Raw genomic sequence first — 13898 nt, forward strand, 5'->3', positions numbered from 1 at the left:
ACGAGGTAAGTGCAAAATGAGGTAGTGATGCTCTGAACAAAACTAGAACGTGAGATTGTGGAGGTCACAGGGACCGCGAACGAGCGCTATTACAAGCGGCGAGGAGGGCAAAGCGGATTTCTCCTGAAACATTAGAGAAGGCAGAAAACACGACAAAGATAGGTAGAGGCGTATTAACGAAATTACAGAGGCGCGTGAAACAAGAAAAAATATCACACCTACAAAACACACAAATTTCACTAAATAAGGCATTCACCGCGGAGTTCTCCCAATTTAAACAGAACATAGAAAGCAAAATTAAGCAATTATCTTAGGAAGTCAGGTCGCAATCAAGGCAAAAATCACCTCTCAGAAAAGAAATAGTAGGCGACTTGGAAACAACAGTAACCGAAGGAGCCAGCTCAAACTCTTCACGATCATGTCCAAGCCCAGACAATATTAGAATGTGCTCGAATGTAAGAGTTGCTCGTCAACTACAGACTGAAAGCGTATCTGCAGAGCAACGAAATATCGCTAGAGATAGGGGTCCCGCGTCTATACAGGGCATAAACGGGTCGCAAATTTTGAATACGGAGAACAGCAATGAAATATTTCATATGCAAATTGTTACCCAATTATGCGCACCACGAAACATTTTTCCACTGATGAGAGCGTAACAGGGAGTAGAAGAGAGGATGCCCAAAGTAATGGTAGACCGGAAACGTTAGCGTCAAGTGAGAATGTGATAGGCCGAGCGGGAAGAAACTCTAATGAAATTTTCGCTTTTAAGCATTTTATCTCGGTACGAACATTTCAGCATTACAAAGACGAGGGTAATGTTTTACACCCTAAAATTGATTTATCGTTACCTCCTCACTGGCCTCTGATGTACACACTGGACTTCGTATGTTCACATATCGAGGGAACAACGGCCCAATGAATGCGGTACATTGCCTAAACGTGCACGTCATACGAAGAGTTTCGTGATGCATTTTTAAACAAATACTGGTCCAAGGAGACACAGGATAGGATCAAGCAGGAAATAATGATGAACAGATACATGGAGAGTTCATAGTTCCGTAGTCCGGTGAAGGTTTTCGAAAACTTGACCAAGATAAATCAGTATATGGACGACCCATGCACACCGGCTGAGATCATAAGATTATATTACATGAAGTTGCCAATTTCCTACCAGCAAACGCTCGTCGGCCGATGTGGAAGTGATGTAGAGGGATTCAAGGGTATCCTAAGAGAGATAGAGTTCGCTTTCAACGAGGAGCAGGTGCGAGAAAAACGTAGGCAGAGAGATGTGCAAGGTGAAAGAAGGGAGAACAACGGAGGGAATAACAGAGGCCATAATTGTCAAAACTATGTAAATCGTCCGCCTCACCAAAACAGGGACCAGAGAGATCATAGTAGGAATAATGGACATTGAAAGAACTATGGCAGAGAATATAGGCAACAAAATAACCAGAGATGCGAGCCACAAAATAATGGTTCATCATGGGGCGACAAAAGAGAAACTAGTCAACGGTCTGACAAAGGATGGGGTGGAATGAATAGCAACAGGAATCGGGAACAATCTGTTGACATTAGACCACCTAAACCTGGGAGAGTAAGGCAAAATAGCGTAGAATAAGTAGGAAGAATTAAAGTGTGTTGGTATGGTGACAGTAAAGTATATTGCATATAGTTAGCAATTAAGTTAAGTATTTCACTGAAGGGATCTCTAGATTTATCAAATTTCCTATAATATTATCATATTAAAAGAGGTACTACAGCACTTAAAAGGGCAGGATGTCGTGGGTAAGAAAATTAGAGTATGTTTCTTTGTGTAGGCTATAACTATGTGCACAGCAAGCTGAGCGTACAATTTTAGAAGGTGTTTAGAGTTTAAGATGTGCTATCTGTCCATGAAGAAATAAAGTGAAATTGAGGAACGTGTGGTACTGCAAAAATGTTGTAAAGATGTGTGAATAGATAAATAATTTGTTAACCAACTGATGTGAAACGTATTAGGAGAGAACGTCAGTAGTTAAAATTTGAGAAATGAGTATCTATTTTACTTTTTTAGCAATGGGATTATAAATTGGTGACTTGCTAATGGGTTTGCGGTGACACGCAGGTGTGTCGTCCAAGTATGACTTGTCTCCATTCAGAGAAACTGGAGTTCAATAGGTGGCCAGCTACACGTGTCTACGCGACAGCGTACCGTTATTTGTATGGGAATGTTGTATTTTTGCTGTTCATAGAGACGGAATAATTGTGTACAGCCCGCATCTCGTGGTCGTGCGGTAGCGTTCTCGCTTCCCACGCCCGGGTTCCCGGGTTCGATTCCCGGCGGGGTCAGGGATTTTCTCTGTCTCGTGATGGCTGGGTGTTGTGTGCTGTCCTTAGGTTAGTTAGGTTTAAGTAGTTCTAAGTTCTAGGGGACTGATGACCATAGATGTTAAGTCCCATAGTGCTCAGAGCCATTTTTTTTAATTGTGTACATGGTAGCCAGTTCTGCGGAATTCCTTATGAGCGCACCGAAATATTATTTGAGAGTTATAGCGACGTGAAATGGAAATGTAGCAAATGGGATATAGACACGTAAAATTTAATAAAGGAGAACAAGAATGCTGTAAGTTCAAAGCACATGGCATTGAGGGTAATACATAAGGGCATGGCAGTCGCGTTAATGTGCAGTGATTTTATATAGTGTACTAAAATCTTCATATTTCCAGGTACCACTAGTAAAATAAAATGTAAGTTTATTAAGATGAAAAGAAGAGACCACCAGAGAAAGGTAACAGCAGCAGATCCGAAAACTGGGGACAGAGAAAAGAAAGTAGTACTGAGTAAGACCATGAGAAAAGGTACGTGAAAACGTGATAAAAATAAAAGATCAGAAATTGCACTAAACTTGCTATGTAGTATGATTGTCCACAGGAAGCACGCCAGGAGCATGAAATGAAGAAGAGGCCCACCTAATCATTCATTTGTGTATGTTTGTGTGTGACGACTTGCACTCTATTGTTCAGATTTTCACGACGACATCCACGACGAAACCAAGAGCAATGACATCGGACGATCTTGCGATACCCAACGACAGTAGTTAGACTTATATAAACATCGTACTCGCCAGTAGTTAACAAGTAGTTTGACAAATAATTTAACAAGTAGTTTGCAATTATTAACATTGGATCTGGTGATGAGTATAATGCTACAGTTGTATGAACAACTAATAAATATGTATTTTCTTAGGTATACAGGTGCCGACAGAGATTTAATAATTACTGTACATAGGTTGAGGTGTGTTCTTTTATTAATAACATTAACTTTGTACATGACATTTTGATCAAAATAATAATAATAAATAAGTGAGAGTCGACTGATCATACAAATAGAACAATAATAAATGTAAAAGGTAAATGACCTCACTAGTGAATGCGTCTTAAAATTTTATACTTCGTAAATATCAATGATTTTGTGTTATGTATTGTGTAGTATTGGTTGTAAATCGAAAAGTAATTGTGGGCATTAATGAGCACAGGATTGGTATCAGTCAATCATTTTGCGGTAATCACAGCGTACCCAGTAGACGGTCATGATTGGAAAGACGCCATTGATATGGAGCGATGTATTGTAATACACACTGCAGTTGATAGCGACATCAATTTTAGAAATTTTACCCACAAGTCGGAGAGAGCAATATCCACCACATTCTTCAACCTGCTTAGAAACAGAGTGAACTGAGTTAGCCATAGGAGCATGTTTTCACCACTCGGTGGAAGTGAGAATATGTTATCGTAGCTCCCCCACCTGGGTACGACGTGCAAGGTCAGCATCAAACGAAGCCTGCTCCTGATACACGATGACAGTACGAACAGTTACGGTGGTGTTTCTTGCTGGGAGAATTAGGAAGTCTCAACATCGAAGCAGATCTACGTCGCTCAGGATCCATTCGTGTCTATCACCCAAACATTCTATCATCGTTATTCTGTACCATCCAGCGGAAAAAAATTACGAACTGTAATAGCTCTATTAATTTCATCCGATAGATTTTTTACGCATCCCTCTGTTCCGATACATCGAAAATGAATACCGTCTATGTGCCCGCATCGAACATATACGGCGATCCTATTAAATATACAGTTATTTATCTACTGTAGCAGGTGGCCAGTGGTCGACGTCACTTGCACAGGTGGATGTAAAGTTTCATTGTTTGTGCTGTACGAGAACCTTCTCCCACATGTTATCAGTCGCAGGAGAGGTACCCTGTTTCGTTGTTTGATTTTTCTGCTGTAACAAGCTTTGTGCACTGCCGTACATTTCTTTCCGCCACGACTTCAACGTCTGTGTCAGATTCTAAACTGACATTAACACGTTTGGTCCATTGACTCCCCAAGGCAACTAGACATTGCACAGTGTAAATTACATTATGTCGTAATCAAGAGTATACCTGGACTGTTGGGATGTAAAAGACATCGTCGATGAACTGCAATAATGAGTATCATAGTTGATAGTGCACGAAACATGGGACCTAGAGAAAGGCAGGATTCAGTGTTTTCTTTTTTTTTTTTTTTGTGGTAATCACGTACACTTTATTTGGAACCAATTTCAAATAAGGTTGACAATAAGGAATAATTATCAAATTTGACTGTTAAGACACAATGTCTAATAAAAAATTCTTAAGCAAGTTGCACTCACAGCTGAAGGCATTATTGACCAGATATTCAAATTATCTGTCGGCTGAAGACCCCAATAGTTATAACTAAAAAACAATTTGGCAGTTGAAGGCGTGGATAGCATATCCTTAAAAACAGTTGAAATTCTCCAAGAGATACTAAAATATTTTTTTAAAAAACACAATCACCAAATTTCACTATTGAGAGACAATATCTAATTAAAAATTCTTTACACAAACTGCATTCACGGCTGAAGGCGTCATTGACCAGAAATTCAAATTATTTGTCAGCTGAAAGCCTCAATAGTAATAACTCAAAATTAAAACGTCTTTTTTTTAAAAAAAGCAACCATTACAACCTGATCAAACCAAGAGAGAAGCGGCCTCAGACAGTACTACAAGGAACGGCCTGGGAAAGTCGCTGAACTTCATAACCGATGAGACGGGCAGCCTGGAGGTGTATTCACTTAACCGGATGCAACTCAAACTAGTGACGGTTTAAATGCAGACCAACACTTTTGCAGAATCTACCTAACGTCTGATAACCAATACAACGATGGAATAACCCAAGGCAAAGCGGAACCGGCGGACAGCACTGCGTCTTGAGAATCCGGTGTTTAGAACATCCAGAATCAGAAGGAACCACTACGACGAAAGTAGTCCAAAGGAAACAAATATCCGGACCACAATTAAGAAGTCTGTCGAATTGCACGCCTTACCGGACAGCAGCGACAAGGCGAGGAAAGGCACACTGCCGCGAAAATACGCTAACCTCCAGGGCAGGTCACTGGGGCGTTAGCGGCCACTAGGCAGAAAAATACCGCTGGTTGAACTTCATCAATAAACACAACGAATTCAATGATTAATAATCAGTACTGGAGGACGGCTAACTAATTTCGCCAACTCCAAACACAACACTTATTGCTCTTCGTCTCAGCGACCCTGTGAACAGCAACGCACGATCAAACGGCGTGATCCCAAAATAGTGAACGTTTCACGACTGGGTTAATGTTCACTCAACTCAAACGTCCTGGGCCCTGTGGACAACGAGGATGTGGCCCTCGCAACTTCAGCCCCTCGATCCGGCAGTGCCTGCGTGCCACCAATGGTCCTGGCATGTCCTCGGGCTGCCGGACCTCACTGCTGCTCCGTCCCAACCGAACTGTCCAACACACTCCGAGCAGGAAAACACTTGACGTCCTTCCAAAGAGAGCACCACGGTACTAAATATCGATAACACCTGCTGCTGCCTTCGCGAACAGACAACGCTAGCAAACATAGTGGCGCCAGTAAATACAAGAAGAAAATAAGCACCACTATCCCTATTACATGATGCCAACCTAACAACGGCACCAATGCTAGTGGAAACATGGCTCAGTGCGATCAATTTTAGCAATTTTATAGTAATTTCAACACCGACCAGTGGCGCCAGTAAATACATGAAGAAAATAAGCACCACTATCCCTATCACATGATGCCAACCTACCAACGGCACCAATGCTAGTGGAAACATGGCTCAGTGCGATCAATTTTAGCAATTTTATTGTAATTTTAACACCGACCAGTGGCGCCAGTAAATACAAGAAGAAAATAAGCACCACTATCCCTAACACATGATGCCAAACTACCAACGGCACCAGTGCTAGTGGAAACATGGCTCAGTGCGATCAATTTTAGCAATTTTATAGTAATTTCAACACCGACCAGTGGCGCCAGTAAATTCAAGAAGAAAATAAGCACCACTATCCCTATCACATGATGCCAACCTACCAACGGCACCAATGCTAGTGGAAACATGGCTCAGTGCGATCAATTTTAGCAATTTCATAGTAATTTCGACACCGACCAGTGGCGCCAGTAAATACAAGAAGAAAATAAGCACCACTATCCCTATTACATGATGCCAACCTACCAACGGCACCAATGCTAGTGGAAACATGGCTCAGTGCGATCAATTTTAGCAATTTTATAGTAATTTCAACACCGACCAGTGGCGCCAGTAAATACAAGAAGAAAATAAGCACCACTATCCCTATCACATGATGCCAACCTACCAACGGCACCAATGGTAGTGGAAACATGGCTCAGTGCGATCAATTTTAGCAATTTAATTGTAATTTTAACACCGACCAGTGGCGCCAGTAAATACAAGAAGAAAATAAGCACCACTATCCCTATCACATGATGCCAACCTACCAACGGCACCAATGCTAGTGGAAACATGGCGCAGTGCGATCAATTTTAGCAATTTTATAGTAATTTCAACACCGACCAGTGGCGCCAGTAAATACATGAAGAAAATAAGCACCAGTATCCCTATCACATGATGCCAACCTACCAACGGCACCAATGCTAGTGGAAACATTGCTCAGTGCGATCAATTTTAGCAATTTTATAGTAATTTCAACACCGACCAGTGGCGCCAGTAAATACATGAAGAAAATAAGCACCACTATCCCTATCACATGATGCCAACCTACCAACGGCACCAATGCTAGTGGAAACATGGCTCAGTGCGATCAATTTTAGCAATTTTATTGTAATTTTAACACCGACCAGTGGCGCCAGTAAATACAAGAAGAAAATAAGCACCACTATCCCTAACACATGATGCCAACCTACCAACGGCACCAGTGCTAGTGGAAACATGGCTCAGTGCGATCAATTTTAGCAATTTTATAGTAATTTCAACACCGACCAGTGGCGCCAGTAAATTCAAGAAGAAAATAAGCACCACTATCCCTATCACATGATGCCAACCTACCAACGGCACCAATGCTAGTGGAAACATGGCTCAGTGCGATCAATTTTAGCAATTTTATAGTAATTTCAACACCGACCAGTGGCGCCAGTAAATACAAGAAGAAAATAATCACCACTATCCCTATCACATGATGCCAACCTACCAACGGCACCAATGCTAGTGGAAACATGGCTCAGTGCGATCAATTTTAGCAATTTTATAGTAATTTCAACACCGACCAGTGGCGCCAGTAAATACAAGAAGAAAATAAGCACCACTATCCCTATTACATGATGCCAACCTAACAACGGCACCAATGCTAGTGGAAACATGGCTCAGTGCGATCAATTTTAGCAATTTTATAGTAATTTCAACACCGACCAGTGGCGCCAGTAAATACAAGAAGAAAATAAGCACCACTATCCCTATCACATGATGCCAACCTACCAACGGCACCAATGCTAGTGGAAACATGGCTCAGTGCGATCAATTTTAGCAATTTTATTGTAATTTTAACACCGACCAGTGGCGCCAGTAAATACAAGAAGAAAATAAGCACCACTATCGCTATCACATGATGCCAACCTACCAACGGCACCAGTGCTAGTGGAAACATGGCTCAGTGCGATCAATTTAGCAATTTTATAGTAATTTCAACACCGACCAGTGGCGCCAGTAAATACAAGAAGAAAATAAGCACCACTATCCCTATCACATGATGCCAACCTACCAACGGCACCAATGCTAGTGGAAACATGGCGCAGTGCGATCAATTTTAGCAATTTTATAGTAATTTCAACACCGACCAGTGGCGCCAGTAAATACATGAAGAAAATAAGCACCAGTATCCCTATCACATGATGCCAACCTACCAACGGCACCAATGCTAGTGGAAACATGGCTCAGTGCGATCAATTTTAGCAATTTTATAGTAATTTCAACACCGACCAGTGGCGCCAGTAAATACATGAAGAAAATAAGCACCACTATCCCTATCACATGATGCCAACCTACCAACGGCACCAATGCTAGTGGAAACATGGCTCAGTGCGATCAATTTTAGCAATTTTATTGTAATTTTAACACCGACCAGTGGCGCCAGTAAATACAAGAAGAAAATAAGCACCACTATCCCTAACACATGATGCCAACCTACCAACGGCACCAGTGCTAGTGGAAACATGGCTCAGTGCGATCAATTTTAGCAATTTTATAGTAATTTCAACACCGACCAGTGGCGCCAGTAAATTCAAGAAGAAAATAAGCACCACTATCCCTATCACATGATGCCAACCTACCAACGGCACCAATGCTAGTGGAAACATGGCTCAGTGCGATCAATTTTAGCAATTTTATAGTAATTTCAACACCGACCAGTGGCGCCAGTAAATTCAAGAAGAAAATAAGCACCACTATCCCTATCACATGATGCCAACCTACCAACGGCACCAATGCTAGTGGAAACATGGCTCAGTGCGATCAATTTTAGCAATTTTATAGTAATTTCAACACCGACCTGTGGCGCCAGTAAATACAAGAAGAAAATAAGCACCACTATCCCTATCACATGATGCCAACCTACCAACGGCACCAATGCTAGTGGAAACATGGCTCAGTGCGATCAATTTTAGCAATTTTATAGTAATTTCAACACCGACCAGTGGCGCCAGTAAATACAAGAAGAACATAAGCACCACTATCCCTATTACATGATGCCAACCTAACAATGGCACCAATGCTAGTGGAAACATGGCTCAGTGCGATCAATTTTAGCAATTTTATAGTAATTTCAACACCGACCAGTGGCGCCAGTAAATACAAGAAGAAAATAAGCACCACTATCCCTATCACATGATGCCAACCTACCAACGGCACCAATGCTAGTGGAAACATGGCTCAGTGCGATCAATTTTAGCAATTTTATTGTAATTTTAACACCGACCAGTGGCGCCAGTAAATACAAGAAGAAAATAAGCACCACTATCCCTAACACATGATGCCAACCTACCAACGGCACCAGTGCTAGTGGAAACATGGCTCAGTGCGATCAATTTTAGCAATTTTATAGTAATTTCAACACCGACCAGTGGCGCCAGTAAATACAAGAAGAAAATAAGCACCAGTATCCCTATCACATGATGCCAACCTACCAACGGCACCAATGCTAGTGGAAACATTACTCAGTGCGATCAATTTTAGCAATTTTATAGTAATTTCAACACCGACCAGTGGCGCCAGTAAATACAAGAAGAAAATAAACACCACTATCCCTAACACATGATGCCAACCTACCAACGGCACCAATGCTAGTGGAAACATGGCGCAGTGCGATCAATTTTAGCAATTTTATAGTAATTTCAACACCGACCAGTGGCGCCAGTAAATACAAGAAGAAAATAAGCACCACTATCCAAATCACATGAAGCCAACCTACCAACGGCACCAATATTAGTGGAAACATGGCTCAGTGCGATCAATTTTAGCAATTTTATTGTAATTTCAACACCGACCAGCGGCGCCAGTAAATACAAGAAGAAAATAAGCACCACTATCCAAATCACATGATGCCAACCTACCAACGGCACCAATATTAGTGGAAACATGGCTCAGTGCGATCAATTTTAGCAATTTTATTGTAATTTCAACACCGACCAGCGGCGCCAGTAAATACAAGAAGAAAATAAGCACCACTATCCCTATCACATGATGCCAACCTACCAACGGCACCAATGCTAGTGGAAACATGGCTCAGTGCGATCAATTTTAGCAATTTTATAGTAATTTCAACACCGACCAGTGGCGCCAGTAAATACTAGAAGAAAATAAGCACCACTATCCCTAACACATGATGCCAACCTACCAACGGCACCAGTGCTAGTGGAAACATGGCTCAGTGCGATCAATTTTAGCAATTTTATAGTAATTTCAACACTGACCAGTGGCGCCAGTAAATACATGAAGAAAATAAGCACCACTATCCCTATCACATGATGCCAACCTACCAACGGCACCAATGCTAGTGGAAACATGGCTCAGTGCGATCAATTTTAGCAATTTTATAGTAATTTCAACACCGACCAGTGGCGCCAGTAAATACAAGAAGAAAATAAGCACCACTATCCCTATCACATGATGCCAACCTACCAACGGCACCAATGCTAGTGGAAACATGGCTCAGTGCGATCAATTTTAGCAATTTTATAGTAATTTCAACACCGACCAGTGGCGCCAGTAAATACATGAAGAAAATAAGCACCACTATCCCTATCACATGATGCCAACCTACCAACGGCACCAATGCTAGTGGAAACATGGCTCAGTGCGATCAATTTTAGCAATTTTATAGTAATTTCAACACCGACCAGTGGCGCCAGTAAATACAAGAAGAAAATAAGCACCACTATCCCTATTACATGATGCCAACCTAACAATGGCACCAATGCTAGTGGAAACATGGCTCAGTGCGATCAATTTTAGCAATTTTATAGTAATTTCAACACCGACCAGTGGCGCCAGTAAATACAAGAAGAAAATAAGCACCACTATCCCTATCACATGATGCCAACCTACCAACGGCACCAATGCTAGTGGAAACATGGCTCAGTGCGATCAATTTTAGCAATTTTATTGTAATTTTAACACCGACCAGTGGCGCCAGTAAATACAAGAAGAAAATAAGCACCACTATCCCTAACACATGATGCCAACCTACCAACGGCACCAGTGCTAGTGGAAACATGGCTCAGTGCGATCAATTTTAGCAATTTTATAGTAATTTCAACACCGACCAGTGGCGCCAGTAAATACAAGAAGAAAATAAGCACCACTATCCAAATCACATGATGCCAACCTACCAACGGCACCAATATTAGTGGAAACATGGCTCAGTGCGATCAATTTTAGCAATTTTATTGTAATTTCAACACCGACCAGCGGCGCCAGTAAATACAAGAAGAAAATAAGCACCACTATCCAAATCACATGATGCCAACCTACCAACGGCACCAATATTAGTGGAAACATGGCTCAGTGCGATCAATTTTAGCAATTTTATTGTAATTTCAACACCGACCAGCGGCGCCAGTAAATACAAGAAGAAAATAAGCACCACTATCCAAATCACATGATGCCAACCTACCAACGGCACCAATATTAGTGGAAACATGGCTCAGTGCGATCAATTTTAGCAATTTTATTGTAATTTCAACACCGACCAGTGGCGCCAGTAAATACAAGAAGAAAATAAGCACCACTATCCAAATCACATGATGCCAACCTACCAACGGCACCAATATTAGTGGAAACATGGCTCAGTGCGATCAATTTTAGCAATTTTATTGTAATTTCAACACCGACCAGCGGCGCCAGTAAATACAAGAAGAAAATAAGCACCACTATCCCTATCACATGATGCCAACCTACCAACGGCACCAATGCTAGTGGAAACATGGCTCAGTGCGATCAATTTTAGCAATTTTATAGTAATTTCAACACCGACCAGTGGCGCCAGTAAATACTAGAAGAAAATAAGCACCACTATCCCTAACACATGATGCCAACCTACCAACGGCACCAGTGCTAGTGGAAACATGGCTCAGTGCGATCAATTTTAGCAATTTTATAGTAATTTCAACACTGACCAGTGGCGCCAGTAAATACATGAAGAAAATAAGCACCACTATCCCTATCACATGATGCCAACCTACCAACGGCACCAATGCTAGTGGAAACATGGCTCAGTGCGATCAATTTTAGCAATTTTATAGTAATTTCAACACCGACCAGTGGCGCCAGTAAATACAAGAAGAAAATAAGCACCACTATCCCTATCACATGATGCCAACCTACCAACGGCACCAATGCTAGTGGAAACATGGCTCAGTGCGATCAATTTTAGCAATTTTATAGTAATTTCAACACCGACCAGTGGCGCCAGTAAATACATGAAGAAAATAAGCACCACTATCCCTATCACATGATGCCAACCTACCAACGGCACCAATGCTAGTGGAAACATGGCTCAGTGCGATCAATTTTAGCAATTTTATAGTAATTTCAACACCGACCAGTGGCGCCAGTAAATACAAGAAGAAAATAAGCACCACTATCCCTATTACATGATGCCAACCTAACAATGGCACCAATGCTAGTGGAAACATGGCTCAGTGCGATCAATTTTAGTAATTTTATAGTAATTTCAACACCGACCAGTGGCGCCAGTAAATACAAGAAGAAAATAAGCACCACTATCCCTATCACATGATGCCAACCTACCAACGGCACCAATGCTAGTGGAAACATGGCTCAGTGCGATCAATTTTAGCAATTTTATTGTAATTTTAACACCGACCAGTGGCGCCAGTAAATACAAGAAGAAAATAAGCACCACTATCCCTAACACATGATGCCAACCTACCAACGGCACCAGTGCTAGTGGAAACATGGCTCAGTGCGATCAATTTTAGCAATTTTATAGTAATTTCAACACCGACCAGTGGCGCCAGTAAATACAAGAAGAAAATAAGCACCACTATCCAAATCACATGATGCCAACCTACCAACGGCACCAATATTAGTGGAAACATGGCTCAGTGCGATCAGTTTTAGCAATTTTATTGTAATTTCAACACCGACCAGCGGCGCCAGTAAATACAAGAAGAAAATAAGCACCACTATCCAAATCACATGATGCCAACCTACCAACGGCACCAATATTAGTGGAAACATGGCTCAGTGCGATCAATTTTAGCAATTTTATTGTAATTTCAACACCGACCAGCGGCGCCAGTAAATACAAGAAGAAAATAAGCACCACTATCCAAATCACATGATGCCAACCTACCAACGGCACCAATATTAGTGGAAACATGGCTCAGTGCGATCAATTTTAGCAATTTTATTGTAATTTCAACACCGACCAGTGGCGCCAGTAAATACAAGAAGAAAATAAGCACCACTATCCAAATCACATGATGCCAACCTACCAACGGCACCAATATTAGTGGAAACATGGCTCAGTGCGATCAATTTTAGCAATTTTATTGTAATTTCAACACCGACCAGCGGCGCCAGTAAATACAAGAAGAAAATAAGCACCACTATCCCTATCACATGATGCCAACCTACCAACGGCACCAATGCTAGTGGAAACATGGCTCAGTGCGATCAATTTTAGCAATTTTATAGTAATTTCAACACCGACCAGTGGCGCCAGTAAATACTAGAAGAAAATAAGCACCACTATCCCTAACACATGATGCCAACCTACCAACGGCACCAGTGCTAGTGGAAACATGGCTCAGTGCGATCAATTTTAGCAATTTTATAGTAATTTCAACACCGACCAGTGGCGCCAGTAAATACAAGAAGAAAATAAGCACCACTATCCCTATCACATGATGCCAACCTACCAACGGCACCAATGCTAGTGGAAACATGGCTCAGTGCGATCAATTTAGCAATTTTATAGTAATTTCAACACCGACCAGTGGCGCCAGTAAATACAAG

The sequence above is a fragment of the Schistocerca cancellata genome, chromosome 5, assembly GCF_023864275.1.
Source record: "Schistocerca cancellata isolate TAMUIC-IGC-003103 chromosome 5, iqSchCanc2.1, whole genome shotgun sequence".
Taxonomy (NCBI): Eukaryota; Metazoa; Arthropoda; class Insecta; order Orthoptera; family Acrididae; genus Schistocerca; species Schistocerca cancellata.